This window comes from Anomaloglossus baeobatrachus, unplaced genomic scaffold (genome assembly GCF_048569485.1).
Source record: "Anomaloglossus baeobatrachus isolate aAnoBae1 unplaced genomic scaffold, aAnoBae1.hap1 Scaffold_4848, whole genome shotgun sequence".
In the NCBI taxonomy this organism is placed as follows: Eukaryota; Metazoa; Chordata; class Amphibia; order Anura; family Aromobatidae; genus Anomaloglossus; species Anomaloglossus baeobatrachus.
This window is the reverse complement of record NW_027444196.1, coordinates 1-27449: the sequence shown is the minus strand read 5'-3', so window position 1 is coordinate 27449 and position 27449 is coordinate 1. Positions and strand designations below refer to the sequence as shown.

The following is a 27449-nucleotide window of genomic DNA, read 5'->3' as shown; positions in this document are numbered from 1 at the left end:
GAAAGCCCCTCTCTAACCTTTGTTAGTAAGCTTTTCTGTAGCCTGCCTGTTGATGTATTTTCGGTTTGAACAGTGCACAACATGAAGAGACGGAACACTGGCGGCTTGTCACAATGCCCCCCGATGACATCACAATAGCGCTGCTGCCTAGAAAACAAGCTGCGCAGAAGAAGTTGTTCTTTGGGTGGGAGGGTGGGCTAGTGGAAGGAGGGGGCAATCTCTTTTTTTCCCGGGTGGTAGGGGGATGACAGGAGAAGGGAAGCGGGTGGTGAGAAAGGTACAGAGGGCAGGGTTTGGGGGCTGGGAAGGAAAGGGAAAAGATTAGGGTTTGGGGATGATGAAAGGGCTTTCTACGGGTAAGGATGGCAAAGGGTGGCAGTGACGGAAAGTCAGGCAACCTGTCCTGTCCGTCTTTTTGTATCGTGAATTGGAAAGACTGCAAGGGGGAGGGGAGTTGCTTGCGCCCTAAAGGAGGAGTTATTCAGATTCATTGCAGTGGGCGGCGGCTGCAAAACGCACCATTCTTCTTGTTTTTGCTCTGCAAAGCAGCCTTTTCAAGGGTTGGCTTGGGTGACAAAATGTCTTGTGTAGGCGTGGGTTTGTCTCCCTCTCGCTCTCTCTCCCTAAGATGTGTCCGGCATAGGCCAGGGTGCCACTCGAGGCCCAAACCAATTCTGGTTATCGCTTCTCGGCCTTTTGGCTAAGATCAAGTGTAGTATCTGTTCTTATCAGTTTAATATCTGATACGTCCCCTATCTGGGGACCATATATTAAATGGATTTTTAGAACAGGGAGATGGAAAAAGAGCTTGCTCTGTCCACTCCACGCATTGACCTGGTATTGCAGTACCTCCAGGAACGGTGCACCCCTTCTTAACCCAGTTTCCAAAAGCAGAACTCGATTCACCTGATTCATATTAGCCCGATTAGCGAATTGAAATGAATTTTTATCTAACACACTTTTTACTTGCTTTATTCATCCAAATAGCAAACTCATCACCACTCAACTTCACCAACTCTGCTATGTCCCGTGCAGTATCTTGTTGTCAGTCTAATCTAGATCATGTGTAATTGAATGGAATAGATCCCTTTTGGACAAAGTGGAGTCAGATGCTGCAGTGACCACAGGTGTGAGAGGATCTACAATTGGCATCTGGTGTTATCTCTCTGCTTCCACTCCAAATAAAGTTACCTGTTGTTACCTGAACGTCAAATACTAAGAATGGGCGGCCTATGAAAGAATTAGTACTTTCATTAAGTATACTAAACCGGCTAATTGGGAATAGACAAACTGTAAAAAGCCCTCTGAGAAAGCCCCTCTCTAACCTTTGTTAGTAAGCTTTTCTGTAGCCTGCCTGTTGATGTATTTTCGGTTTGAACAGTGCACAACATGAAGAGACGGAACACTGGCGGCTTGTCACAATGCCCCCCGATGACATCACAATAGCGCTGCTGCCTAGAAAACAAGCTGCGCAGAAGAAGTTGTTCTTTGGGTGGGAGGGTGGGCTAGTGGAAGGAGGGGGCAATCTCTTTTTTTCCCGGGTGGTAGGGGGATGACAGGAGAAGGGAAGCGGGTGGTGAGAAAGGTACAGAGGGCAGGGTTTGGGGGCTGGGAAGGAAAGGGAAAAGATTAGGGTTTGGGGATGATGAAAGGGCTTTCTACGGGTAAGGATGGCAAAGGGTGGCAGTGACGGAAAGTCAGGCAACCTGTCCTGTCCGTCTTTTTGTATCGTGAATTGGAAAGACTGCAAGGGGGAGGGGAGTTGCTTGCGCCCTAAAGGAGGAGTTATTCAGATTCATTGCAGTGGGCGGCGGCTGCAAAACGCACCATTCTTCTTGTTTTTGCTCTGCAAAGCAGCCTTTTCAAGGGTTGGCTTGGGTGACAAAATGTCTTGTGTAGGCGTGGGTTTGTCTCCCTCTCGCTCTCTCTCCCTAAGATGTGTCCGGCATAGGCCAGGGTGCCACTCGAGGCCCAAACCAATTCTGGTTATCGCTTCTCGGCCTTTTGGCTAAGATCAAGTGTAGTATCTGTTCTTATCAGTTTAATATCTGATACGTCCCCTATCTGGGGACCATATATTAAATGGATTTTTAGAACAGGGAGATGGAAAAAGAGCTTGCTCTGTCCACTCCACGCATTGACCTGGTATTGCAGTACCTCCAGGAACGGTGCACCCCTTCTTAACCCAGTTTCCAAAAGCAGAACTCGATTCACCTGATTCCTATTAGCCCGATTAGCGAATTGAAATGAATTTTTATCTAACACACTTTTTACTTGCTTTATTCATCCAAATAGCAAACTCATCACCACTCAACTTCACCAACTCTGCTATGTCCCGTGCAGTATCTTGTTGTCAGTCTAATCTAGATCATGTGTAATTGAATGGAATAGATCCCTTTTGGACAAAGTGGAGTCAGATGCTGCAGTGACCACAGGTGTGAGAGGATCTACAATTGGCATCTGGTGTTATCTCTCTGCTTCCACTCCAAATAAAGTTACCTGTTGTTACCTGAACGTCAAATACTAAGAATGGGCGGCCTATGAAAGAATTAGTACTTTCATTAAGTATACTAAACCGGCTAATTGGGAATAGACAAACTGTAAAAAGCCCTCTGAGAAAGCCCCTCTCTAACCTTTGTTAGTAAGCTTTTCTGTAGCCTGCCTGTTGATGTATTTTCGGTTTGAACAGTGCACAACATGAAGAGACGGAACACTGGCGGCTTGTCACAATGCCCCCCGATGACATCACAATAGCGCTGCTGCCTAGAAAACAAGCTGCGCAGAAGAAGTTGTTCTTTGGGTGGGAGGGTGGGCTAGTGGAAGGAGGGGGCAATCTCTTTTTTTCCCGGGTGGTAGGGGGATGACAGGAGAAGGGAAGCGGGTGGTGAGAAAGGTACAGAGGGCAGGGTTTGGGGGCTGGGAAGGAAAGGGAAAAGATTAGGGTTTGGGGATGATGAAAGGGCTTTCTACGGGTAAGGATGGCAAAGGGTGGCAGTGACGGAAAGTCAGGCAACCTGTCCTGTCCGTCTTTTTGTATCGTGAATTGGAAAGACTGCAAGGGGGAGGGGAGTTGCTTGCGCCCTAAAGGAGGAGTTATTCAGATTCATTGCAGTGGGCGGCGGCTGCAAAACGCACCATTCTTCTTGTTTTTGCTCTGCAAAGCAGCCTTTTCAAGGGTTGGCTTGGGTGACAAAATGTCTTGTGTAGGCGTGGGTTTGTCTCCCTCTCGCTCTCTCTCCCTAAGATGTGTCCGGCATAGGCCAGGGTGCCACTCGAGGCCCAAACCAATTCTGGTTATCGCTTCTCGGCCTTTTGGCTAAGATCAAGTGTAGTATCTGTTCTTATCAGTTTAATATCTGATACGTCCCCTATCTGGGGACCATATATTAAATGGATTTTTAGAACAGGGAGATGGAAAAAGAGCTTGCTCTGTCCACTCCACGCATTGACCTGGTATTGCAGTACCTCCAGGAACGGTGCACCCCTTCTTAACCCAGTTTCCAAAAGCAGAACTCGATTCACCTGATTCCTATTAGCCCGATTAGCGAATTGAAATGAATTTTTATCTAACACACTTTTTACTTGCTTTATTCATCCAAATAGCAAACTCATCACCACTCAACTTCACCAACTCTGCTATGTCCCGTGCAGTATCTTGTTGTCAGTCTAATCTAGATCATGTGTAATTGAATGGAATAGATCCCTTTTGGACAAAGTGGAGTCAGATGCTGCAGTGACCACAGGTGTGAGAGGATCTACAATTGGCATCTGGTGTTATCTCTCTGCTTCCACTCCAAATAAAGTTACCTGTTGTTACCTGAACGTCAAATACTAAGAATGGGCGGCCTATGAAAGAATTAGTACTTTCATTAAGTATACTAAACCGGCTAATTGGGAATAGACAAACTGTAAAAAGCCCTCTGAGAAAGCCCCTCTCTAACCTTTGTTAGTAAGCTTTTCTGTAGCCTGCCTGTTGATGTATTTTCGGTTTGAACAGTGCACAACATGAAGAGACGGAACACTGGCGGCTTGTCACAATGCCCCCCGATGACATCACAATAGCGCTGCTGCCTAGAAAACAAGCTGCGCAGAAGAAGTTGTTCTTTGGGTGGGAGGGTGGGCTAGTGGAAGGAGGGGGCAATCTCTTTTTTTCCCGGGTGGTAGGGGGATGACAGGAGAAGGGAAGCGGGTGGTGAGAAAGGTACAGAGGGCAGGGTTTGGGGGCTGGGAAGGAAAGGGAAAAGATTAGGGTTTGGGGATGATGAAAGGGCTTTCTACGGGTAAGGATGGCAAAGGGTGGCAGTGACGGAAAGTCAGGCAACCTGTCCTGTCCGTCTTTTTGTATCGTGAATTGGAAAGACTGCAAGGGGGAGGGGAGTTGCTTGCGCCCTAAAGGAGGAGTTATTCAGATTCATTGCAGTGGGCGGCGGCTGCAAAACGCACCATTCTTCTTGTTTTTGCTCTGCAAAGCAGCCTTTTCAAGGGTTGGCTTGGGTGACAAAATGTCTTGTGTAGGCGTGGGTTTGTCTCCCTCTCGCTCTCTCTCCCTAAGATGTGTCCGGCATAGGCCAGGGTGCCACTCGAGGCCCAAACCAATTCTGGTTATCGCTTCTCGGCCTTTTGGCTAAGATCAAGTGTAGTATCTGTTCTTATCAGTTTAATATCTGATACGTCCCCTATCTGGGGACCATATATTAAATGGATTTTTAGAACAGGGAGATGGAAAAAGAGCTTGCTCTGTCCACTCCACGCATTGACCTGGTATTGCAGTACCTCCAGGAACGGTGCACCCCTTCTTAACCCAGTTTCCAAAAGCAGAACTCGATTCACCTGATTCATATTAGCCCGATTAGCGAATTGAAATGAATTTTTATCTAACACACTTTTTACTTGCTTTATTCATCCAAATAGCAAACTCATCACCACTCAACTTCACCAACTCTGCTATGTCCCGTGCAGTATCTTGTTGTCAGTCTAATCTAGATCATGTGTAATTGAATGGAATAGATCCCTTTTGGACAAAGTGGAGTCAGATGCTGCAGTGACCACAGGTGTGAGAGGATCTACAATTGGCATCTGGTGTTATCTCTCTGCTTCCACTCCAAATAAAGTTACCTGTTGTTACCTGAACGTCAAATACTAAGAATGGGCGGCCTATGAAAGAATTAGTACTTTCATTAAGTATACTAAACCGGCTAATTGGGAATAGACAAACTGTAAAAAGCCCTCTGAGAAAGCCCCTCTCTAACCTTTGTTAGTAAGCTTTTCTGTAGCCTGCCTGTTGATGTATTTTCGGTTTGAACAGTGCACAACATGAAGAGACGGAACACTGGCGGCTTGTCACAATGCCCCCCGATGACATCACAATAGCGCTGCTGCCTAGAAAACAAGCTGCGCAGAAGAAGTTGTTCTTTGGGTGGGAGGGTGGGCTAGTGGAAGGAGGGGGCAATCTCTTTTTTTCCCGGGTGGTAGGGGGATGACAGGAGAAGGGAAGCGGGTGGTGAGAAAGGTACAGAGGGCAGGGTTTGGGGGCTGGGAAGGAAAGGGAAAAGATTAGGGTTTGGGGATGATGAAAGGGCTTTCTACGGGTAAGGATGGCAAAGGGTGGCAGTGACGGAAAGTCAGGCAACCTGTCCTGTCCGTCTTTTTGTATCGTGAATTGGAAAGACTGCAAGGGGGAGGGGAGTTGCTTGCGCCCTAAAGGAGGAGTTATTCAGATTCATTGCAGTGGGCGGCGGCTGCAAAACGCACCATTCTTCTTGTTTTTGCTCTGCAAAGCAGCCTTTTCAAGGGTTGGCTTGGGTGACAAAATGTCTTGTGTAGGCGTGGGTTTGTCTCCCTCTCGCTCTCTCTCCCTAAGATGTGTCCGGCATAGGCCAGGGTGCCACTCGAGGCCCAAACCAATTCTGGTTATCGCTTCTCGGCCTTTTGGCTAAGATCAAGTGTAGTATCTGTTCTTATCAGTTTAATATCTGATACGTCCCCTATCTGGGGACCATATATTAAATGGATTTTTAGAACAGGGAGATGGAAAAAGAGCTTGCTCTGTCCACTCCACGCATTGACCTGGTATTGCAGTACCTCCAGGAACGGTGCACCCCTTCTTAACCCAGTTTCCAAAAGCAGAACTCGATTCACCTGATTCATATTAGCCCGATTAGCGAATTGAAATGAATTTTTATCTAACACACTTTTTACTTGCTTTATTCATCCAAATAGCAAACTCATCACCACTCAACTTCACCAACTCTGCTATGTCCCGTGCAGTATCTTGTTGTCAGTCTAATCTAGATCATGTGTAATTGAATGGAATAGATCCCTTTTGGACAAAGTGGAGTCAGATGCTGCAGTGACCACAGGTGTGAGAGGATCTACAATTGGCATCTGGTGTTATCTCTCTGCTTCCACTCCAAATAAAGTTACCTGTTGTTACCTGAACGTCAAATACTAAGAATGGGCGGCCTATGAAAGAATTAGTACTTTCATTAAGTATACTAAACCGGCTAATTGGGAATAGACAAACTGTAAAAAGCCCTCTGAGAAAGCCCCTCTCTAACCTTTGTTAGTAAGCTTTTCTGTAGCCTGCCTGTTGATGTATTTTCGGTTTGAACAGTGCACAACATGAAGAGACGGAACACTGGCGGCTTGTCACAATGCCCCCCGATGACATCACAATAGCGCTGCTGCCTAGAAAACAAGCTGCGCAGAAGAAGTTGTTCTTTGGGTGGGAGGGTGGGCTAGTGGAAGGAGGGGGCAATCTCTTTTTTTCCCGGGTGGTAGGGGGATGACAGGAGAAGGGAAGCGGGTGGTGAGAAAGGTACAGAGGGCAGGGTTTGGGGGCTGGGAAGGAAAGGGAAAAGATTAGGGTTTGGGGATGATGAAAGGGCTTTCTACGGGTAAGGATGGCAAAGGGTGGCAGTGACGGAAAGTCAGGCAACCTGTCCTGTCCGTCTTTTTGTATTGTGAATTGGAAAGACTGCAAGGGGGAGGGGAGTTGCTTGCGCCCTAAAGGAGGAGTTATTCAGATTCATTGCAGTGGGCGGCGGCTGCAAAACGCACCATTCTTCTTGTTTTTGCTCTGCAAAGCAGCCTTTTCAAGGGTTGGCTTGGGTGACAAAATGTCTTGTGTAGGCGTGGGTTTGTCTCCCTCTCGCTCTCTCTCCCTAAGATGTGTCCGGCATAGGCCAGGGTGCCACTCGAGGCCCAAACCAATTCTGGTTATCGCTTCTCGGCCTTTTGGCTAAGATCAAGTGTAGTATCTGTTCTTATCAGTTTAATATCTGATACGTCCCCTATCTGGGGACCATATATTAAATGGATTTTTAGAACAGGGAGATGGAAAAAGAGCTTGCTCTGTCCACTCCACGCATTGACCTGGTATTGCAGTACCTCCAGGAACGGTGCACCCCTTCTTAACCCAGTTTCCAAAAGCAGAACTCGATTCACCTGATTCATATTAGCCCGATTAGCGAATTGAAATGAATTTTTATCTAACACACTTTTTACTTGCTTTATTCATCCAAATAGCAAACTCATCACCACTCAACTTCACCAACTCTGCTATGTCCCGTGCAGTATCTTGTTGTCAGTCTAATCTAGATCATGTGTAATTGAATGGAATAGATCCCATTTGGACAAAGTGGAGTCAGATGCTGCAGTGACCACAGGTGTGAGAGGATCTACAATTGGCATCTGGTGTTATCTCTCTGCTTCCACTCCAAATAAAGTTACCTGTTGTTACCTGAACGTCAAATACTAAGAATGGGCGGCCTATGAAAGAATTAGTACTTTCATTAAGTATACTAAACCGGCTAATTGGGAATAGACAAACTGTAAAAAGCCCTCTGAGAAAGCCCCTCTCTAACCTTTGTTAGTAAGCTTTTCTGTAGCCTGCCTGTTGATGTATTTTCGGTTTGAACAGTGCACAACATGAAGAGACGGAACACTGGCGGCTTGTCACAATGCCCCCCGATGACATCACAATAGCGCTGCTGCCTAGAAAACAAGCTGCGCAGAAGAAGTTGTTCTTTGGGTGGGAGGGTGGGCTAGTGGAAGGAGGGGGCAATCTCTTTTTTTCCCGGGTGGTAGGGGGATGACAGGAGAAGGGAAGCGGGTGGTGAGAAAGGTACAGAGGGCAGGGTTTGGGGGCTGGGAAGGAAAGGGAAAAGATTAGGGTTTGGGGATGATGAAAGGGCTTTCTACGGGTAAGGATGGCAAAGGGTGGCAGTGACGGAAAGTCAGGCAACCTGTCCTGTCCGTCTTTTTGTATCGTGAATTGGAAAGACTGCAAGGGGGAGGGGAGTTGCTTGCGCCCTAAAGGAGGAGTTATTCAGATTCATTGCAGTGGGCGGCGGCTGCAAAACGCACCATTCTTCTTGTTTTTGCTCTGCAAAGCAGCCTTTTCAAGGGTTGGCTTGGGTGACAAAATGTCTTGTGTAGGCGTGGGTTTGTCTCCCTCTCGCTCTCTCTCCCTAAGATGTGTCCGGCATAGGCCAGGGTGCCACTCGAGGCCCAAACCAATTCTGGTTATCGCTTCTCGGCCTTTTGGCTAAGATCAAGTGTAGTATCTGTTCTTATCAGTTTAATATCTGATACGTCCCCTATCTGGGGACCATATATTAAATGGATTTTTAGAACAGGGAGATGGAAAAAGAGCTTGCTCTGTCCACTCCACGCATTGACCTGGTATTGCAGTACCTCCAGGAACGGTGCACCCCTTCTTAACCCAGTTTCCAAAAGCAGAACTCGATTCACCTGATTCATATTAGCCCGATTAGCGAATTGAAATGAATTTTTATCTAACACACTTTTTACTTGCTTTATTCATCCAAATAGCAAACTCATCACCACTCAACTTCACCAACTCTGCTATGTCCCGTGCAGTATCTTGTTGTCAGTCTAATCTAGATCATGTGTAATTGAATGGAATAGATCCCTTTTGGACAAAGTGGAGTCAGATGCTGCAGTGACCACAGGTGTGAGAGGATCTACAATTGGCATCTGGTGTTATCTCTCTGCTTCCACTCCAAATAAAGTTACCTGTTGTTACCTGAACGTCAAATACTAAGAATGGGCGGCCTATGAAAGAATTAGTACTTTCATTAAGTATACTAAACCGGCTAATTGGGAATAGACAAACTGTAAAAAGCCCTCTGAGAAAGCCCCTCTCTAACCTTTGTTAGTAAGCTTTTCTGTAGCCTGCCTGTTGATGTATTTTCGGTTTGAACAGTGCACAACATGAAGAGACGGAACACTGGCGGCTTGTCACAATGCCCCCCGATGACATCACAATAGCGCTGCTGCCTAGAAAACAAGCTGCGCAGAAGAAGTTGTTCTTTGGGTGGGAGGGTGGGCTAGTGGAAGGAGGGGGCAATCTCTTTTTTTCCCGGGTGGTAGGGGGATGACAGGAGAAGGGAAGCGGGTGGTGAGAAAGGTACAGAGGGCAGGGTTTGGGGGCTGGGAAGGAAAGGGAAAAGATTAGGGTTTGGGGATGATGAAAGGGCTTTCTACGGGTAAGGATGGCAAAGGGTGGCAGTGACGGAAAGTCAGGCAACCTGTCCTGTCCGTCTTTTTGTATCGTGAATTGGAAAGACTGCAAGGGGGAGGGGAGTTGCTTGCGCCCTAAAGGAGGAGTTATTCAGATTCATTGCAGTGGGCGGCGGCTGCAAAACGCACCATTCTTCTTGTTTTTGCTCTGCAAAGCAGCCTTTTCAAGGGTTGGCTTGGGTGACAAAATGTCTTGTGTAGGCGTGGGTTTGTCTCCCTCTCGCTCTCTCTCCCTAAGATGTGTCCGGCATAGGCCAGGGTGCCACTCGAGGCCCAAACCAATTCTGGTTATCGCTTCTCGGCCTTTTGGCTAAGATCAAGTGTAGTCCCTTCATTGGGTTTGCCTTGGTCTTGGCTGGGAGGGGCCCGGGCTTGCACAACCGCTGGCCTCGGGGATTGTTGCGCCTTTTGGTGCTTACGTCCCCTTGTGGCTGGTGGTTCCTGGGCTCGGGAGGCGATCACCCAGGCACTGCGCTTTTGTGTGGTGGCCTGCTGGCCTTCGGGGCTACCTTGATTCTGAAAATTGCGGATGAAATCTCATCTGTTCTTATCAGTTTAATATCTGATACGTCCCCTATCTGGGGACCATATATTAAATGGATTTTTAGAACAGGGAGATGGAAAAAGAGCTTGCTCTGTCCACTCCACGCATTGACCTGGTATTGCAGTACCTCCAGGAACGGTGCACCCCTTCTTAACCCAGTTTCCAAAAGCAGAACTCGATTCACCTGATTCATATTAGCCCGATTAGCGAATTGAAATTAATTTTTATCTAACACACTTTTTACTTGCTTTATTCATCCAAATAGCAAACTCATCACCACTCAACTCACCAACTCTGCTATGTCCCGTTCAGTATCTTGTTGTCAGTCTAATCTAGATCATGTGTAATTGAATGGAATAGATCCCTTTTGGACAAAGTGGAGTCAGATGCTGCAGTGACCACAGGTGTGAGAGGATCTACAATTGGCATCTGGTGTTATCTCTCTGCTTCCACTCCAAATAAAGTTACCTGTTGTTACCTGAACGTCAAATACTAAGAATGGGCGGCCTATGAAAGAATTAGTACTTTCATTAAGTATACTAAACCGGCTAATTGGGAATAGACAAACTGTAAAAAGCCCTCTGAGAAAGCCCCTCTCTAACCTTTGTTAGTAAGCTTTTCTGTAGCCTGCCTGTTGATGTATTTTCGGTTTGAACAGTGCACAACATGAAGAGACGGAACACTGGCGGCTTGTCACAATGCCCCCCGATGACATCACAATAGCGCTGCTGCCTAGAAAACAAGCTGCGCAGAAGAAGTTGTTCTTTGGGTGGGAGGGTGGGCTAGTGGAAGGAGGGGGCAATCTCTTTTTTTCCCGGGTGGTAGGGGGATGACAGGAGAAGGGAAGCGGGTGGTGAGAAAGGTACAGAGGGCAGGGTTTGGGGGCTGGGAAGGAAAGGGAAAAGATTAGGGTTTGGGGATGATGAAAGGGCTTTCTACGGGTAAGGATGGCAAAGGGTGGCAGTGACGGAAAGTCAGGCAACCTGTCCTGTCCGTCTTTTTGTATCGTGAATTGGAAAGACTGCAAGGGGGAGGGGAGTTGCTTGCGCCCTAAAGGAGGAGTTATTCAGATTCATTGCAGTGGGCGGCGGCTGCAAAACGCACCATTCTTCTTGTTTTTGCTCTGCAAAGCAGCCTTTTCAAGGGTTGGCTTGGGTGACAAAATGTCTTGTGTAGGCGTGGGTTTGTCTCCCTCTCGCTCTCTCTCCCTAAGATGTGTCCGGCATAGGCCAGGGTGCCACTCGAGGCCCAAACCAATTCTGGTTATCGCTTCTCGGCCTTTTGGCTAAGATCAAGTGTAGTATCTGTTCTTATCAGTTTAATATCTGATACGTCCCCTATCTGGGGACCATATATTAAATGGATTTTTAGAACAGGGAGATGGAAAAAGAGCTTGCTCTGTCCACTCCACGCATTGACCTGGTATTGCAGTACCTCCAGGAACGGTGCACCCCTTCTTAACCCAGTTTCCAAAAGCAGAACTCGATTCACCTGATTCATATTAGCCCGATTAGAGAATTGAAATGAATTTTTATCTAACACACTTTTTACTTGCTTTATTCATCCAAATAGCAAACTCATCACCACTCAACTTCACCAACTCTGCTATGTCCCGTGCAGTATCTTGTTGTCAGTCTAATCTAGATCATGTGTAATTGAATGGAATAGATCCCTTTTGGACAAAGTGGAGTCAGATGCTGCAGTGACCACAGGTGTGAGAGGATCTACAATTGGCATCTGGTGTTATCTCTCTGCTTCCACTCCAAATAAAGTTACCTGTTGTTACCTGAACGTCAAATACTAAGAATGGGCGGCCTATGAAAGAATTAGTACTTTCATTAAGTATACTAAACCGGCTAATTGGGAATAGACAAACTGTAAAAAGCCCTCTGAGAAAGCCCCTCTCTAACCTTTGTTAGTAAGCTTTTCTGTAGCCTGCCTGTTGATGTATTTTCGGTTTGAACAGTGCACAACATGAAGAGACGGAACACTGGCGGCTTGTCACAATGCCCCCCGATGACATCACAATAGCGCTGCTGCCTAGAAAACAAGCTGCGCAGAAGAAGTTGTTCTTTGGGTGGGAGGGTGGGCTAGTGGAAGGAGGGGGCAATCTCTTTTTTTCCCGGGTGGTAGGGGGATGACAGGAGAAGGGAAGCGGGTGGTGAGAAAGGTACAGAGGGCAGGGTTTGGGGGCTGGGAAGGAAAGGGAAAAGATTAGGGTTTGGGGATGATGAAAGGGCTTTCTACGGGTAAGGATGGCAAAGGGTGGCAGTGACGGAAAGTCAGGCAACCTGTCCTGTCCGTCTTTTTGTATCGTGAATTGGAAAGACTGCAAGGGGGAGGGGAGTTGCTTGCGCCCTAAAGGAGGAGTTATTCAGATTCATTGCAGTGGGCGGCGGCTGCAAAACGCACCATTCTTCTTGTTTTTGCTCTGCAAAGCAGCCTTTTCAAGGGTTGGCTTGGGTGACAAAATGTCTTGTGTAGGCGTGGGTTTGTCTCCCTCTCGCTCTCTCTCCCTAAGATGTGTCCGGCATAGGCCAGGGTGCCACTCGAGGCCCAAACCAATTCTGGTTATCGCTTCTCGGCCTTTTGGCTAAGATCAAGTGTAGTATCTGTTCTTATCAGTTTAATATCTGATACGTCCCCTATCTGGGGACCATATATTAAATGGATTTTTAGAACAGGGAGATGGAAAAAGAGCTTGCTCTGTCCACTCCACGCATTGACCTGGTATTGCAGTACCTCCAGGAACGGTGCACCCCTTCTTAACCCAGTTTCCAAAAGCAGAACTCGATTCACCTGATTCATATTAGCCCGATTAGCGAATTGAAATGAATTTTTATCTAACACACTTTTTACTTGCTTTATTCATCCAAATAGCAAACTCATCACCACTCAACTTCACCAACTCTGCTATGTCCCGTGCAGTATCTTGTTGTCAGTCTAATCTAGATCATGTGTAATTGAATGGAATAGATCCCTTTTGGACAAAGTGGAGTCAGATGCTGCAGTGACCACAGGTGTGAGAGGATCTACAATTGGCATCTGGTGTTATCTCTCTGCTTCCACTCCAAATAAAGTTACCTGTTGTTACCTGAACGTCAAATACTAAGAATGGGCGGCCTATGAAAGAATTAGTACTTTCATTAAGTATACTAAACCGGCTAATTGGGAATAGACAAACTGTAAAAAGCCCTCTGAGAAAGCCCCTCTCTAACCTTTGTTAGTAAGCTTTTCTGTAGCCTGCCTGTTGATGTATTTTCGGTTTGAACAGTGCACAACATGAAGAGACGGAACACTGGCGGCTTGTCACAATGCCCCCCGATGACATCACAATAGCGCTGCTGCCTAGAAAACAAGCTGCGCAGAAGAAGTTGTTCTTTGGGTGGGAGGGTGGGCTAGTGGAAGGAGGGGGCAATCTCTTTTTTTCCCGGGTGGTAGGGGGATGACAGGAGAAGGGAAGCGGGTGGTGAGAAAGGTACAGAGGGCAGGGTTTGGGGGCTGGGAAGGAAAGGGAAAAGATTAGGGTTTGGGGATGATGAAAGGGCTTTCTACGGGTAAGGATGGCAAAGGGTGGCAGTGACGGAAAGTCAGGCAACCTGTCCTGTCCGTCTTTTTGTATCGTGAATTGGAAAGACTGCAAGGGGGAGGGGAGTTGCTTGCGCCCTAAAGGAGGAGTTATTCAGATTCATTGCAGTGGGCGGCGGCTGCAAAACGCACCATTCTTCTTGTTTTTGCTCTGCAAAGCAGCCTTTTCAAGGGTTGGCTTGGGTGACAAAATGTCTTGTGTAGGCGTGGGTTTGTCTCCCTCTCGCTCTCTCTCCCTAAGATGTGTCCGGCATAGGCCAGGGTGCCACTCGAGGCCCAAACCAATTCTGGTTATCGCTTCTCGCCCTCTTGGCTAAGATCAAGTGTAGTATCTGTTCTTATCAGTTTAATATCTGATACGTCCCCTATCTGGGGACCATATATTAAATGGATTTTTAGAACAGGGAGATGGAAAAAGAGCTTGCTCTGTCCACTCCACGCATTGACCTGGTATTGCAGTACCTCCAGGAACGGTGCACCCCTTCTTAACCCAGTTTCCAAAAGCAGAACTCGATTCACCTGATTCATATTAGCCCGATTAGCGAATTGAAATGAATTTTTATCTAACACACTTTTTACTTGCTTTATTCATCCAAATAGCAAACTCATCACCACTCAACTTCACCAACTCTGCTATGTCCCGTGCAGTATCTTGTTGTCAGTCTAATCTAGATCATGTGTAATTGAATGGAATAGATCCCTTTTGGACAAAGTGGAGTCAGATGCTGCAGTGACCACAGGTGTGAGAGGATCTACAATTGGCATCTGGTGTTATCTCTCTGCTTCCACTCCAAATAAAGTTACCTGTTGTTACCTGAACGTCAAATACTAAGAATGGGCGGCCTATGAAAGAATTAGTACTTTCATTAAGTATACTAAACCGGCTAATTGGGAATAGACAAACTGTAAAAAGCCCTCTGAGAAAGCCCCTCTCTAACCTTTGTTAGTAAGCTTTTCTGTAGCCTGCCTGTTGATGTATTTTCGGTTTGAACAGTGCACAACATGAAGAGACGGAACACTGGCGGCTTGTCACAATGCCCCCCGATGACATCACAATAGCGCTGCTGCCTAGAAAACAAGCTGCGCAGAAGAAGTTGTTCTTTGGGTGGGAGGGTGGGCTAGTGGAAGGAGGGGGCGATCTCTTTTTTTCCCGGGTGGTAGGGGGATGACAGGAGAAGGGAAGCGGGTGGTGAGAAAGGTACAGAGGGCAGGGTTTGGGGGCTGGGAAGGAAAGGGAAAAGATTAGGGTTTGGGGATGATGAAAGGGCTTTCTACGGGTAAGGATGGCAAAGGGTGTCAGTGACGGAAAGTCAGGCAACCTGTCCTGTCCGTCTTTTTGTATCGTGAATTGGAAAGACTGCAAGGGGGAGGGGAGTTGCTTGCGCCCTAAAGGAGGAGTTATTCAGATTCATTGCAGTGGGCGGCGGCTGCAAAACGCACCATTCTTCTTGTTTTTGCTCTGCAAAGCAGCCTTTTCAAGGGTTGGCTTGGGTGACAAAATGTCTTGTGTAGGCGTGGGTTTGTCTCCCTCTCGCTCTCTCTCCCTAAGATGTGTCCGGCATAGGCCAGGGTGCCACTCGAGGCCCAAACCAATTCTGGTTATCGCTTCTCGGCCTTTTGGCTAAGATCAAGTGTAGTATCTGTTCTTATCAGTTTAATATCTGATACGTCCCCTATCTGGGGACCATATATTAAATGGATTTTTAGAACAGGGAGATGGAAAAAGAGCTTGCTCTGTCCACTCCACGCATTGACCTGGTATTGCAGTACCTCCAGGAACGGTGCACCCCTTCTTAACCCAGTTTCCAAAAGCAGAACTCGATTCACCTGATTCATATTAGCCCGATTAGCGAATTGAAATGAATTTTTATCTAACACACTTTTTACTTGCTTTATTCATCCAAATAGCAAACTCATCACCACTCAACTTCACCAACTCTGCTATGTCCCGTGCAGTATCTTGTTGTCAGTCTAATCTAGATCATGTGTAATTGAATGGAATAGATCCCTTTTGGACAAAGTGGAGTCAGATGCTGCAGTGACCACAGGTGTGAGAGGATCTACAATTGGCATCTGGTGTTATCTCTCTGCTTCCACTCCAAATAAAGTTACCTGTTGTTACCTGAACGTCAAATACTAAGAATGGGCGGCCTATGAAAGAATTAGTACTTTCATTAAGTATACTAAACCGGCTAATTGGGAATAGACAAACTGTAAAAAGCCCTCTGAGAAAGCCCCTCTCTAACCTTTGTTAGTAAGCTTTTCTGTAGCCTGCCTGTTGATGTATTTTCGGTTTGAACAGTGCACAACATGAAGAGACGGAACACTGGCGGCTTGTCACAATGCCCCCCGATGACATCACAATAGCGCTGCTGCCTAGAAAACAAGCTGCGCAGAAGAAGTTGTTCTTTGGGTGGGAGGGTGGGCTAGTGGAAGGAGGGGGCGATCTCTTTTTTTCCCGGGTGGTAGGGGGATGACAGGAGAAGGGAAGCGGGTGGTGAGAAAGGTACAGAGGGCAGGGTTTGGGGGCTGGGAAGGAAAGGGAAAAGATTAGGGTTTGGGGATGATGAAAGGGCTTTCTACGGGTAAGGATGGCAAAGGGTGTCAGTGACGGAAAGTCAGGCAACCTGTCCTGTCCGTCTTTTTGTATCGTGAATTGGAAAGACTGCAAGGGGGAGGGGAGTTGCTTGCGCCCTAAAGGAGGAGTTATTCAGATTCATTGCAGTGGGCGGCGGCTGCAAAACGCACCATTCTTCTTGTTTTTGCTCTGCAAAGCAGCCTTTTCAAGGGTTGGCTTGGGTGACAAAATGTCTTGTGTAGGCGTGGGTTTGTCTCCCTCTCGCTCTCTCTCCCTAAGATGTGTCCGGCATAGGCCAGGGTGCCACTCGAGGCCCAAACCAATTCTGGTTATCGCTTCTCGGCCTTTTGGCTAAGATCAAGTGTAGTATCTGTTCTTATCAGTTTAATATCTGATACGTCCCCTATCTGGGGACCATATATTAAATGGATTTTTAGAACAGGGAGATGGAAAAAGAGCTTGCTCTGTCCACTCCACGCATTGACCTGGTATTGCAGTACCTCCAGGAACGGTGCACCCCTTCTTAACCCAGTTTCCAAAAGCAGAACTCGATTCACCTGATTCATATTAGCCCGATTAGCGAATTGAAATGAATTTTTATCTAACACACTTTTTACTTGCTTTATTCATCCAAATAGCAAACTCATCACCACTCAACTTCACCAACTCTGCTATGTCCCGTGCAGTATCTTGTTGTCAGTCTAATCTAGATCATGTGTAATTGAATGGAATAGATCCCTTTTGGACAAAGTGGAGTCAGATGCTGCAGTGACCACAGGTGTGAGAGGATCTACAATTGGCATCTGGTGTTATCTCTCTGCTTCCACTCCAAATAAAGTTACCTGTTGTTACCTGAACGTCAAATACTAAGAATGGGCGGCCTATGAAAGAATTAGTACTTTCATTAAGTATACTAAACCGGCTAATTGGGAATAGACAAACTGTAAAAAGCCCTCTGAGAAAGCCCCTCTCTAACCTTTGTTAGTAAGCTTTTCTGTAGCCTGCCTGTTGATGTATTTTCGGTTTGAACAGTGCACAACATGAAGAGACGGAACACTGGCGGCTTGTCACAATGCCCCCCGATGACATCACAATAGCGCTGCTGCCTAGAAAACAAGCTGCGCAGAAGAAGTTGTTCTTTGGGTGGGAGGGTGGGCTAGTGGAAGGAGGGGGCAATCTCTTTTTTTCCCGGGTGGTAGGGGGATGACAGGAGAAGGGAAGCGGGTGGTGAGAAAGGTACAGAGGGCAGGGTTTGGGGGCTGGGAAGGAAAGGGAAAAGATTAGGGTTTGGGGATGATGAAAGGGCTTTCTACGGGTAAGGATGGCAAAGGGTGGCAGTGACGGAAAGTCAGGCAACCTGTCCTGTCCGTCTTTTTGTATCGTGAATTGGAAAGACTGCAAGGGGGAGGGGAGTTGCTTGCGCCCTAAAGGAGGAGTTATTCAGATTCATTGCAGTGGGCGGCGGCTGCAAAACGCACCATTCTTCTTGTTTTTGCTCTGCAAAGCAGCCTTTTCAAGGGTTGGCTTGGGTGACAAAATGTCTTGTGTAGGCGTGGGTTTGTCTCCCTCTCGCTCTCTCTCCCTAAGATGTGTCCGGCATAGGCCAGGGTGCCACTCGAGGCCCAAACCAATTCTGGTTATCGCTTCTCGGCCTTTTGGCTAAGATCAAGTGTAGTATCTGTTCTTATCAGTTTAATATCTGATACGTCCCCTATCTGGGGACCATATATTAAATGGATTTTTAGAACAGGGAGATGGAAAAAGAGCTTGCTCTGTCCACTCCACGCATTGACCTGGTATTGCAGTACCTCCAGGAACGGTGCACCCCTTCTTAACCCAGTTTCCAAAAGCAGAACTCGATTCACCTGATTCATATTAGCCCGATTAGCGAATTGAAATGAATTTTTATCTAACACACTTTTTACTTGCTTTATTCATCCAAATAGCAAACTCATCACCACTCAACTTCACCAACTCTGCTATGTCCCGTGCAGTATCTTGTTGTCAGTCTAATCTAGATCATGTGTAATTGAATGGAATAGATCCCTTTTGGACAAAGTGGAGTCAGATGCTGCAGTGACCACAGGTGTGAGAGGATCTACAATTGGCATCTGGTGTTATCTCTCTGCTTCCACTCCAAATAAAGTTACCTGTTGTTACCTGAACGTCAAATACTAAGAATGGGCGGCCTATGAAAGAATTAGTACTTTCATTAAGTATACTAAACCGGCTAATTGGGAATAGACAAACTGTAAAAAGCCCTCTGAGAAAGCCCCTCTCTAACCTTTGTTAGTAAGCTTTTCTGTAGCCTGCCTGTTGATGTATTTTCGGTTTGAACAGTGCACAACATGAAGAGACGGAACACTGGCGGCTTGTCACAATGCCCCCCGATGACATCACAATAGCGCTGCTGCCTAGAAAACAAGCTGCGCAGAAGAAGTTGTTCTTTGGGTGGGAGGGTGGGCTAGTGGAAGGAGGGGGCAATCTCTTTTTTTCCCGGGTGGTAGGGGGATGACAGGAGAAGGGAAGCGGGTGGTGAGAAAGGTACAGAGGGCAGGGTTTGGGGGCTGGGAAGGAAAGGGAAAAGATTAGGGTTTGGGGATGATGAAAGGGCTTTCTACGGGTAAGGATGGCAAAGGGTGGCAGTGACGGAAAGTCAGGCAACCTGTCCTGTCCGTCTTTTTGTATCGTGAATTGGAAAGACTGCAAGGGGGAGGGGAGTTGCTTGCGCCCTAAAGGAGGAGTTATTCAGATTCATTGCAGTGGGCGGCGGCTGCAAAACGCACCATTCTTCTTGTTTTTGCTCTGCAAAGCAGCCTTTTCAAGGGTTGGCTTGGGTGACAAAATGTCTTGTGTAGGCGTGGGTTTGTCTCCCTCTCGCTCTCTCTCCCTAAGATGTGTCCGGCATAGGCCAGGGTGCCACTCGAGGCCCAAACCAATTCTGGTTATCGCTTCTCGGCCTTTTGGCTAAGATCAAGTGTAGTATCTGTTCTTATCAGTTTAATATCTGATACGTCCCCTATCTGGGGACCATATATTAAATGGATTTTTAGAACAGGGAGATGGAAAAAGAGCTTGCTCTGTCCACTCCACGCATTGACCTGGTATTGCAGTACCTCCAGGAACGGTGCACCCCTTCTTAACCCAGTTTCCAAAAGCAGAACTCGATTCACCTGATTCATATTAGCCCGATTAGCGAATTGAAATGAATTTTTATCTAACACACTTTTTACTTGCTTTATTCATCCAAATAGCAAACTCATCACCACTCAACTTCACCAACTCTGCTATGTCCCGTGCAGTATCTTGTTGTCAGTCTAATCTAGATCATGTGTAATTGAATGGAATAGATCCCTTTTGGACAAAGTGGAGTCAGATGCTGCAGTGACCACAGGTGTGAGAGGATCTACAATTGGCATCTGGTGTTATCTCTCTGCTTCCACTCCAAATAAAGTTACCTGTTGTTACCTGAACGTCAAATACTAAGAATGGGCGGCCTATGAAAGAATTAGTACTTTCATTAAGTATACTAAACCGGCTAATTGGGAATAGACAAACTGTAAAAAGCCCTCTGAGAAAGCCCCTCTCTAACCTTTGTTAGTAAGCTTTTCTGTAGCCTGCCTGTTGATGTATTTTCGGTTTGAACAGTGCACAACATGAAGAGACGGAACACTGGCGGCTTGTCACAATGCCCCCCGATGACATCACAATAGCGCTGCTGCCTAGAAAACAAGCTGCGCAGAAGAAGTTGTTCTTTGGGTGGGAGGGTGGGCTAGTGGAAGGAGGGGGCAATCTCTTTTTTTCCCGGGTGGTAGGGGGATGACAGGAGAAGGGAAGCGGGTGGTGAGAAAGGTACAGAGGGCAGGGTTTGGGGGCTGGGAAGGAAAGGGAAAAGATTAGGGTTTGGGGATGATGAAAGGGCTTTCTACGGGTAAGGATGGCAAAGGGTGGCAGTGACGGAAAGTCAGGCAACCTGTCCTGTCCGTCTTTTTGTATCGTGAATTGGAAAGACTGCAAGGGGGAGGGGAGTTGCTTGCGCCCTAAAGGAGGAGTTATTCAGATTCATTGCAGTGGGCGGCGGCTGCAAAACGCACCATTCTTCTTGTTTTTGCTCTGCAAAGCAGCCTTTTCAAGGGTTGGCTTGGGTGACAAAATGTCTTGTGTAGGCGTGGGTTTGTCTCCCTCTCGCTCTCTCTCCCTAAGATGTGTCCGGCATAGGCCAGGGTGCCACTCGAGGCCCAAACCAATTCTGGTTATCGCTTCTCGGCCTTTTGGCTAAGATCAAGTGTAGTATCTGTTCTTATCAGTTTAATATCTGATACGTCCCCTATCTGGGGACCATATATTAAATGGATTTTTAGAACAGGGAGATGGAAAAAGAGCTTGCTCTGTCCACTCCACGCATTGACCTGGTATTGCAGTACCTCCAGGAACGGTGCACCCCTTCTTAACCCAGTTTCCAAAAGCAGAACTCGATTCACCTGATTCATATTAGCCCGATTAGCGAATTGAAATGAATTTTTATCTAACACACTTTTTACTTGCTTTATTCATCCAAATAGCAAACTCATCACCACTCAACTTCACCAACTCTGCTATGTCCCGTGCAGTATCTTGTTGTCAGTCTAATCTAGATCATGTGTAATTGAATGGAATAGATCCCTTTTGGACAAAGTGGAGTCAGATGCTGCAGTGACCACAGGTGTGAGAGGATCTACAATTGGCATCTGGTGTTATCTCTCTGCTTCCACTCCAAATAAAGTTACCTGTTGTTACCTGAACGTCAAATACTAAGAATGGGCGGCCTATGAAAGAATTAGTACTTTCATTAAGTATACTAAACCGGCTAATTGGGAATAGACAAACTGTAAAAAGCCCTCTGAGAAAGCCCCTCTCTAACCTTTGTTAGTAAGCTTTTCTGTAGCCTGCCTGTTGATGTATTTTCGGTTTGAACAGTGCACAACATGAAGAGACGGAACACTGGCGGCTTGTCACAATGCCCCCCGATGACATCACAATAGCGCTGCTGCCTAGAAAACAAGCTGCGCAGAAGAAGTTGTTCTTTGGGTGGGAGGGTGGGCTAGTGGAAGGAGGGGGCAATCTCTTTTTTTCCCGGGTGGTAGGGGGATGACAGGAGAAGGGAAGCGGGTGGTGAGAAAGGTACAGAGGGCAGGGTTTGGGGGCTGGGAAGGAAAGGGAAAAGATTAGGGTTTGGGGATGATGAAAGGGCTTTCTACGGGTAAGGATGGCAAAGGGTGGCAGTGACGGAAAGTCAGGCAACCTGTCCTGTCCGTCTTTTTGTATCGTGAATTGGAAAGACTGCAAGGGGGAGGGGAGTTGCTTGCGCCCTAAAGGAGGAGTTATTCAGATTCATTGCAGTGGGCGGCGGCTGCAAAACGCACCATTCTTCTTGTTTTTGCTCTGCAAAGCAGCCTTTTCAAGGGTTGGCTTGGGTGACAAAATGTCTTGTGTAGGCGTGGGTTTGTCTCCCTCTCGCTCTCTCTCCCTAAGATGTGTCCGGCATAGGCCAGGGTGCCACTCGAGGCCCAAACCAATTCTGGTTATCGCTTCTCGGCCTTTTGGCTAAGATCAAGTGTAGTATCTGTTCTTATCAGTTTAATATCTAATACGTCCCCTATCTGGGGACCATATATTAAATGGATTTTTAGAACAGGGAGATGGAAAAAGAGCTTGCTCTGTCCACTCCACGCATTGACCTGGTATTGCAGTACCTCCAGGAACGGTGCACCCCTTCTTAACCCAGTTTCCAAAAGCAGAACTCGATTCACCTGATTCATATTAGCCCGATTAGCGAATTGAAATGAATTTTTATCTAACACACTTTTTACTTGCTTTATTCATCCAAATAGCAAACTCATCACCACTCAACTTCACCAACTCTGCTATGTCCCGTGCAGTATCTTGTTGTCAGTCTAATCTAGATCATGTGTAATTGAATGGAATAGATCCCTTTTGGACAAAGTGGAGTCAGATGCTGCAGTGACCACAGGTGTGAGAGGATCTACAATTGGCATCTGGTGTTATCTCTCTGCTTCCACTCCAAATAAAGTTACCTGTTGTTACCTGAACGTCAAATACTAAGAATGGGCGGCCTATGAAAGAATTAGTACTTTCATTAAGTATACTAAACCGGCTAATTGGGAATAGACAAACTGTAAAAAGCCCTCTGAGAAAGCCCCTCTCTAACCTTTGTTAGTAAGCTTTTCTGTAGCCTGCCTGTTGATGTATTTTCGGTTTGAACAGTGCACAACATGAAGAGACGGAACACTGGCGGCTTGTCACAATGCCCCCCGATGACATCACAATAGCGCTGCTGCCTAGAAAACAAGCTGCGCAGAAGAAGTTGTTCTTTGGGTGGGAGGGTGGGCTAGTGGAAGGAGGGGGCAATCTCTTTTTTTCCCGGGTGGTAGGGGGATGACAGGAGAAGGGAAGCGGGTGGTGAGAAAGGTACAGAGGGCAGGGTTTGGGGGCTGGGAAGGAAAGGGAAAAGATTAGGGTTTGGGGATGATGAAAGGGCTTTCTACGGGTAAGGATGGCAAAGGGTGGCAGTGACGGAAAGTCAGGCAACCTGTCCTGTCCGTCTTTTTGTATCGTGAATTGGAAAGACTGCAAGGGGGAGGGGAGTTGCTTGCGCCCTAAAGGAGGAGTTATTCAGATTCATTGCAGTGGGCGGCGGCTGCAAAACGCACCATTCTTCTTGTTTTTGCTCTGCAAAGCAGCCTTTTCAAGGGTTGGCTTGGGTGACAAAATGTCTTGTGTAGGCGTGGGTTTGTCTCCCTCTCGCTCTCTCTCCCTAAGATGTGTCCGGCATAGGCCAGGGTGCCACTCGAGGCCCAAACCAATTCTGGTTATCGCTTCTCGGCCTTTTGGCTAAGATCAAGTGTAGTATCTGTTCTTATCAGTTTAATATCTGATACGTCCCCTATCTGGGGACCATATATTAAATGGATTTTTAGAACAGGGAGATGGAAAAAGAGCTTGCTCTGTCCACTCCACGCATTGACCTGGTATTGCAGTACCTCCAGGAACGGTGCACCCCTTCTTAACCCAGTTTCCAAAAGCAGAACTCGATTCACCTGATTCATATTAGCCCGATTAGCGAATTGAAATGAATTTTTATCTAACACACTTTTTACTTGCTTTATTCATCCAAATAGCAAACTCATCACCACTCAACTTCACCAACTCTGCTATGTCCCGTGTAGTATCTTGTTGTCAGTCTAATCTAGATCATGTGTAATTGAATGGAATAGATCCCTTTTGGACAAAGTGGAGTCAGATGCTGCAGTGACCACAGGTGTGAGAGGATCTACAATTGGCATCTGGTGTTATCTCTCTGCTTCCACTCCAAATAAAGTTACCTGTTGTTACCTGAACGTCAAATACTAAGAATGGGCGGCCTATGAAAGAATTAGTACTTTCATTAAGTATACTAAACCGGCTAATTGGGAATAGACAAACTGTAAAAAGCCCTCTGAGAAAGCCCCTCTCTAACCTTTGTTAGTAAGCTTTTCTGTAGCCTGCCTGTTGATGTATTTTCGGTTTGAACAGTGCACAACATGAAGAGACGGAACACTGGCGGCTTGTCACAATGCCCCCCGATGACATCACAATAGCGCTGCTGCCTAGAAAACAAGCTGCGCAGAAGAAGTTGTTCTTTGGGTGGGAGGGTGGGCTAGTGGAAGGAGGGGGCAATCTCTTTTTTTCCCGGGTGGTAGGGGGATGACAGGAGAAGGGAAGCGGGTGGTGAGAAAGGTACAGAGGGCAGGGTTTGGGGGCTGGGAAGGAAAGGGAAAAGATTAGGGTTTGGGGATGATGAAAGGGCTTTCTACGGGTAAGGATGGCAAAGGGTGGCAGTGACGGAAAGTCAGGCAACCTGTCCTGTCCGTCTTTTTGTATCGTGAATTGGAAAGACTGCAAGGGGGAGGGGAGTTGCTTGCGCCCTAAAGGAGGAGTTATTCAGATTCATTGCAGTGGGCGGCGGCTGCAAAACGCACCATTCTTCTTGTTTTTGCTCTGCAAAGCAGCCTTTTCAAGGGTTGGCTTGGGTGACAAAATGTCTTGTGTAGGCGTGGGTTTGTCTCCCTCTCGCTCTCTCTCCCTAAGATGTGTCCGGCATAGGCCAGGGTGCCACTCGAGGCCCAAACCAATTCTGGTTATCGCTTCTCGGCCTTTTGGCTAAGATCAAGTGTAGTATCTGTTCTTATCAGTTTAATATCTGATACGTCCCCTATCTGGGGACCATATATTAAATGGATTTTTAGAACAGGGAGATGGAAAAAGAGCTTGCTCTGTCCACTCCACGCATTGACCTGGTATTGCAGTACCTCCAGGAACGGTGCACCCCTTCTTAACCCAGTTTCCAAAAGCAGAACTCGATTCACCTGATTCATATTAGCCCGATTAGCGAATTGAAATGAATTTTTATCTAACACACTTTTTACTTGCTTTATTCATCCAAATAGCAAACTCATCACCACTCAACTTCACCAACTCTGCTATGTCCCGTGCAGTATCTTGTTGTCAGTCTAATCTAGATCATGTGTAATTGAATGGAATAGATCCCTTTTGGACAAAGTGGAGTCAGATGCTGCAGTGACCACAGGTGTGAGAGGATCTACAATTGGCATCTGGTGTTATCTCTCTGCTTCCACTCCAAATAAAGTTACCTGTTGTTACCTGAACGTCAAATACTAAGAATGGGCGGCCTATGAAAGAATTAGTACTTTCATTAAGTATACTAAACCGGCTAATTGGGAATAGACAAACTGTAAAAAGCCCTCTGAGAAAGCCCCTCTCTAACCTTTGTTAGTAAGCTTTTCTGTAGCCTGCCTGTTGATGTATTTTCGGTTTGAACAGTGCACAACATGAAGAGACGGAACACTGGCGGCTTGTCACAATGCCCCCCGATGACATCACAATAGCGCTGCTGCCTAGAAAACAAGCTGCGCAGAAGAAGTTGTTCTTTGGGTGGGAGGGTGGGCTAGTGGAAGGAGGGGGCAATCTCTTTTTTTCCCGGGTGGTAGGGGGATGACAGGAGAAGGGAAGCGGGTGGTGAGAAAGGTACAGAGGGCAGGGTTTGGGGGCTGGGAAGGAAAGGGAAAAGATTAGGGTTTGGGGATGATGAAAGGGCTTTCTACGGGTAAGGATGGCAAAGGGTGGCAGTGACGGAAAGTCAGGCAACCTGTCCTGTCCGTCTTTTTGTATCGTGAATTGGAAAGACTGCAAGGGGGAGGGGAGTTGCTTGCGCCCTAAAGGAGGAGTTATTCAGATTCATTGCAGTGGGCGGCGGCTGCAAAACGCACCATTCTTCTTGTTTTTGCTCTGCAAAGCAGCCTTTTCAAGGGTTGGCTTGGGTGACAAAATGTCTTGTGTAGGCGTGGGTTTGTCTCCCTCTCGCTCTCTCTCCCTAAGATGTGTCCGGCATAGGCCAGGGTGCCACTCGAGGCCCAAACCAATTCTGGTTATCGCTTCTCGGCCTTTTGGCTAAGATCAAGTGTAGTATCTGTTCTTATCAGTTTAATATCTGATACGTCCCCTATCTGGGGACCATATATTAAATGGATTTTTAGAACAGGGAGATGGAAAAAGAGCTTGCTCTGTCCACTCCACGCATTGACCTGGTATTGCAGTACCTCCAGGAACGGTGCACCCCTTCTTAACCCAGTTTCCAAAAGCAGAACTCGATTCACCTGATTCATATTAGCCCGATTAGCGAATTGAAATGAATTTTTATCTAACACACTTTTTACTTGCTTTATTCATCCAAATAGCAAACTCATCACCACTCAACTTCACCAACTCTGCTATGTCCCGTGCAGTATCTTGTTGTCAGTCTAATCTAGATCATGTGTAATTGAATGGAATAGATCCCTTTTGGACAAAGTGGAGTCAGATGCTGCAGTGACCACAGGTGTGAGAGGATCTACAATTGGCATCTGGTGTTATCTCTCTGCTTCCACTCCAAATAAAGTTACCTGTTGTTACCTGAACGTCAAATACTAAGAATGGGCGGCCTATGAAAGAATTAGTACTTTCATTAAGTATACTAAACCGGCTAATTGGGAATAGACAAACTGTAAAAAGCCCTCTGAGAAAGCCCCTCTCTAACCTTTGTTAGTAAGCTTTTCTGTAGCCTGCCTGTTGATGTATTTTCGGTTTGAACAGTGCACAACATGAAGAGACGGAACACTGGCGGCTTGTCACAATGCCCCCCGATGACATCACAATAGCGCTGCTGCCTAGAAAACAAGCTGCGCAGAAGAAGTTGTTCTTTGGGTGGGAGGGTGGGCTAGTGGAAGGAGGGGGCAATCTCTTTTTTTCCCGGGTGGTAGGGGGATGACAGGAGAAGGGAAGCGGGTGGTGAGAAAGGTACAGAGGGCAGGGTTTGGGGGCTGGGAAGGAAAGGGAAAAGATTAGGGTTTGGGGATGATGAAAGGGCTTTCTACGGGTAAGGATGGCAAAGGGTGGCAGTGACGGAAAGTCAGGCAACCTGTCCTGTCCGTCTTTTTGTATCGTGAATTGGAAAGACTGCAAGGGGGAGGGGAGTTGCTTGCGCCCTAAAGGAGGAGTTATTCAGATTCATTGCAGTGGGCGGCGGCTGCAAAACGCACCATTCTTCTTGTTTTTGCTCTGCAAAGCAGCCTTTTCAAGGGTTGGCTTGGGTGACAAAATGTCTTGTGTAGGCGTGGGTTTGTCTCCCTCTCGCTCTCTCTCCCTAAGATGTGTCCGGCATAGGCCAGGGTGCCACTCGAGGCCCAAACCAATTCTGGTTATCGCTTCTCGGCCTTTTGGCTAAGATCAAGTGTAGTATCTGTTCTTATCAGTTTAATATCTGATACGTCCCCTATCTGGGGACCATATATTAAATGGATTTTTAGAACAGGGAGATGGAAAAAGAGCTTGCTCTGTCCACTCCACGCATTGACCTGGTATTGCAGTACCTCCAGGAACGGTGCACCCCTTCTTAACCCAGTTTCCAAAAGCAGAACTCGATTCACCTGATTCATATTAGCCCGATTAGCGAATTGAAATGAATTTTTATCTAACACACTTTTTACTTGCTTTATTCATCCAAATAGCAAACTCATCACCACTCAACTTCACCAACTCTGCTATGTCCCGTGCAGTATCTTGTTGTCAGTCTAATCTAGATCATGTGTAATTGAATGG

The 27449-nt window shown here is 46.9% G+C and overlaps 21 non-coding genes across 21 annotated transcripts; all 21 read left to right on the top strand.

Annotated features, from left to right (window-relative positions):
* The first annotated feature begins 680 nt into the window (after window positions 1-680).
* LOC142281794 (U2 spliceosomal RNA) lies at window positions 681-871 on the top strand. Its single transcript, XR_012743819.1, has one exon. It is a non-coding gene; the product is annotated as a U2 spliceosomal RNA (small nuclear RNA).
* A 1117-nt stretch (window positions 872-1988) lies between these two features.
* LOC142281793 (U2 spliceosomal RNA) lies at window positions 1989-2179 on the top strand. The gene has a single exon (XR_012743818.1). It is a non-coding gene; the product is annotated as a U2 spliceosomal RNA (small nuclear RNA).
* A 1117-nt stretch (window positions 2180-3296) lies between these two features.
* Window positions 3297-3487, top strand: LOC142281792 (U2 spliceosomal RNA). The gene has a single exon (XR_012743817.1). It is a non-coding gene; the product is annotated as a U2 spliceosomal RNA (small nuclear RNA).
* Window positions 3488-4604: 1117 nt separating this feature from the next.
* LOC142281789 (U2 spliceosomal RNA) lies at window positions 4605-4795 on the top strand. Its single transcript, XR_012743815.1, has one exon. It is a non-coding gene; the product is annotated as a U2 spliceosomal RNA (small nuclear RNA).
* Window positions 4796-5912: 1117 nt separating this feature from the next.
* On the top strand, window positions 5913-6103 carry LOC142281788 (U2 spliceosomal RNA). Its single transcript, XR_012743814.1, has one exon. It is a non-coding gene; the product is annotated as a U2 spliceosomal RNA (small nuclear RNA).
* A 1117-nt stretch (window positions 6104-7220) lies between these two features.
* On the top strand, window positions 7221-7411 carry LOC142281787 (U2 spliceosomal RNA). The gene has a single exon (XR_012743813.1). It is a non-coding gene; the product is annotated as a U2 spliceosomal RNA (small nuclear RNA).
* Window positions 7412-8528: 1117 nt separating this feature from the next.
* On the top strand, window positions 8529-8719 carry LOC142281786 (U2 spliceosomal RNA). Its single transcript, XR_012743812.1, has one exon. It is a non-coding gene; the product is annotated as a U2 spliceosomal RNA (small nuclear RNA).
* Window positions 8720-10055: 1336 nt separating this feature from the next.
* LOC142281797 (U2 spliceosomal RNA) lies at window positions 10056-10239 on the top strand. Its single transcript, XR_012743822.1, has one exon. It is a non-coding gene; the product is annotated as a U2 spliceosomal RNA (small nuclear RNA).
* A 1116-nt stretch (window positions 10240-11355) lies between these two features.
* Window positions 11356-11546, top strand: LOC142281785 (U2 spliceosomal RNA). Its single transcript, XR_012743811.1, has one exon. It is a non-coding gene; the product is annotated as a U2 spliceosomal RNA (small nuclear RNA).
* Window positions 11547-12663: 1117 nt separating this feature from the next.
* Window positions 12664-12854, top strand: LOC142281784 (U2 spliceosomal RNA). Its single transcript, XR_012743810.1, has one exon. It is a non-coding gene; the product is annotated as a U2 spliceosomal RNA (small nuclear RNA).
* A 1117-nt stretch (window positions 12855-13971) lies between these two features.
* LOC142281796 (U2 spliceosomal RNA) lies at window positions 13972-14162 on the top strand. Its single transcript, XR_012743821.1, has one exon. It is a non-coding gene; the product is annotated as a U2 spliceosomal RNA (small nuclear RNA).
* Window positions 14163-15279: 1117 nt separating this feature from the next.
* On the top strand, window positions 15280-15470 carry LOC142281783 (U2 spliceosomal RNA). Its single transcript, XR_012743809.1, has one exon. It is a non-coding gene; the product is annotated as a U2 spliceosomal RNA (small nuclear RNA).
* Window positions 15471-16587: 1117 nt separating this feature from the next.
* Window positions 16588-16778, top strand: LOC142281782 (U2 spliceosomal RNA). Its single transcript, XR_012743808.1, has one exon. It is a non-coding gene; the product is annotated as a U2 spliceosomal RNA (small nuclear RNA).
* A 1117-nt stretch (window positions 16779-17895) lies between these two features.
* Window positions 17896-18086, top strand: LOC142281781 (U2 spliceosomal RNA). Its single transcript, XR_012743807.1, has one exon. It is a non-coding gene; the product is annotated as a U2 spliceosomal RNA (small nuclear RNA).
* A 1117-nt stretch (window positions 18087-19203) lies between these two features.
* LOC142281780 (U2 spliceosomal RNA) lies at window positions 19204-19394 on the top strand. Its single transcript, XR_012743806.1, has one exon. It is a non-coding gene; the product is annotated as a U2 spliceosomal RNA (small nuclear RNA).
* Window positions 19395-20511: 1117 nt separating this feature from the next.
* LOC142281800 (U2 spliceosomal RNA) lies at window positions 20512-20702 on the top strand. The gene has a single exon (XR_012743825.1). It is a non-coding gene; the product is annotated as a U2 spliceosomal RNA (small nuclear RNA).
* Window positions 20703-21819: 1117 nt separating this feature from the next.
* Window positions 21820-22010, top strand: LOC142281795 (U2 spliceosomal RNA). The gene has a single exon (XR_012743820.1). It is a non-coding gene; the product is annotated as a U2 spliceosomal RNA (small nuclear RNA).
* Window positions 22011-23127: 1117 nt separating this feature from the next.
* Window positions 23128-23318, top strand: LOC142281799 (U2 spliceosomal RNA). Its single transcript, XR_012743824.1, has one exon. It is a non-coding gene; the product is annotated as a U2 spliceosomal RNA (small nuclear RNA).
* A 1117-nt stretch (window positions 23319-24435) lies between these two features.
* On the top strand, window positions 24436-24626 carry LOC142281798 (U2 spliceosomal RNA). Its single transcript, XR_012743823.1, has one exon. It is a non-coding gene; the product is annotated as a U2 spliceosomal RNA (small nuclear RNA).
* Window positions 24627-25743: 1117 nt separating this feature from the next.
* LOC142281791 (U2 spliceosomal RNA) lies at window positions 25744-25934 on the top strand. Its single transcript, XR_012743816.1, has one exon. It is a non-coding gene; the product is annotated as a U2 spliceosomal RNA (small nuclear RNA).
* Window positions 25935-27051: 1117 nt separating this feature from the next.
* On the top strand, window positions 27052-27242 carry LOC142281779 (U2 spliceosomal RNA). The gene has a single exon (XR_012743805.1). It is a non-coding gene; the product is annotated as a U2 spliceosomal RNA (small nuclear RNA).
* The last annotated feature ends 207 nt before the right edge of the window (window positions 27243-27449 follow it).